The sequence below is a fragment of the Alligator sinensis genome, unplaced genomic scaffold, assembly GCF_000455745.1.
Source record: "Alligator sinensis unplaced genomic scaffold, ASM45574v1 scaffold86_1, whole genome shotgun sequence".
Lineage (NCBI taxonomy): Eukaryota > Metazoa > Chordata > Crocodylia > Alligatoridae > Alligator > Alligator sinensis.
This window is the reverse complement of record NW_005841971.1, coordinates 2,746,259-2,747,678: the sequence shown is the minus strand read 5'-3', so window position 1 is coordinate 2,747,678 and position 1,420 is coordinate 2,746,259.

Sequence of the window (1,420 nt, the reverse complement as noted above, 5' to 3'; positions counted from 1 at the left end):
AAGGATCCAGACTGTGCCATGACAAGAAATGCAAAACCTGCCCCCACATCTCCACCACCCCCACTATTACTACACCCCACAACAGAGCCATCAGCATCCCAGGATCTTACAGCTGCACCTCCAGGAATGTAGTATACCTCATCCAATGCACCAAATGCCCTGATGGAAGATATGTAGGAGAGACCAGACAACAACTGCGCACCAGAATGAATGCACACCGGAAATCCATCAAAGACAGAAACACCCAATTACCGGTGGGGGCGCATTTCTCACAGGAGGGCCACTCTCTCTCCAATCTCTCAGTCCTGATCCTCAAGGGAAATTTACACAACACATCCCAGAGACGAGCCTATGAGCTCCATTTCATCAACCTGCTGGATACTAGAGATCAGGGACTAAACATAGACATTGGATTTTTGATACATTATAATCTGCCTGGCAACTGACTCCCCCGCCCAGCCCAGCCCCTGGCTTCTTTACTTTTCATTCCATCCAGGAAGAGCACACACCAACTGCTGCAGCTTCCTGAGCCTGACGAAGGGTTTTTGAACCCGAAAGCTTGCTTAATAACTATTCTCCAACCATTTGGGTTGGTCTAATAAAAGATATCAAATTCACCCAAGGAACCTTGTCTGCCTATAAACAATACCTGAACACACAATAGAATAAATGGAGCACCTGCCATGATCCAGAAAATAGTTATTAAAAAAAACGAAACCCACAGTCAAATATCAACCCTTCTGTGCACAAACACTCATGTATTGTTAATGCTCTGCATCTGTACTGTCTACTTAAAGGCTTCAGAATTTTTCCTTCCTAGCCATTTTGGGAATACTAAGTCATGTTTTAAATGTGGAGAGGAGCAGGACTTTGTTTTTGCATGATGGAGCAGAAGCTGAAGTAAGTCCCTTCAGTTTACTTGTTACACATAGGCACTGAGGGATCCAAACTCTGACTGACAGCTGCATTGGAACTTGGCAGGTACCTGACACTTGCCTGTAAAATTAGTCATCACAAGTGCTCAGGACTTATGGCTCACATTAACAGCCTTAGATGTTGTAGGACTTGGAATATAATAGCTCACTGAACTGCACTGCAGATTTTCAAAATCCCTGGCATACAAGCCTTCACTACGTGCTCCCTGAATAGTTTTTTTCCTGCCAGTCTATAAGATGTGAGCCTGTGACATCTGCAGTGCTTACAGTATAGTGGCATTCTAGCAGTAATCAGTGGGCCTTGAAGCTCCTACCCTTACTGAGTTCAGGGGAAGAGCAGGGCAGGATTTGGAGAGTAACAAGGAGAAGAAATATGGGAGGATGACATTTGGAAGAGATTTGGAAATTGGTAAGAAAAGAGCAAAGAACTACAGAGGAGTTGGCAAAATAAAAGATGGAAGGCAAATGACAGGAGAAATAGAGGC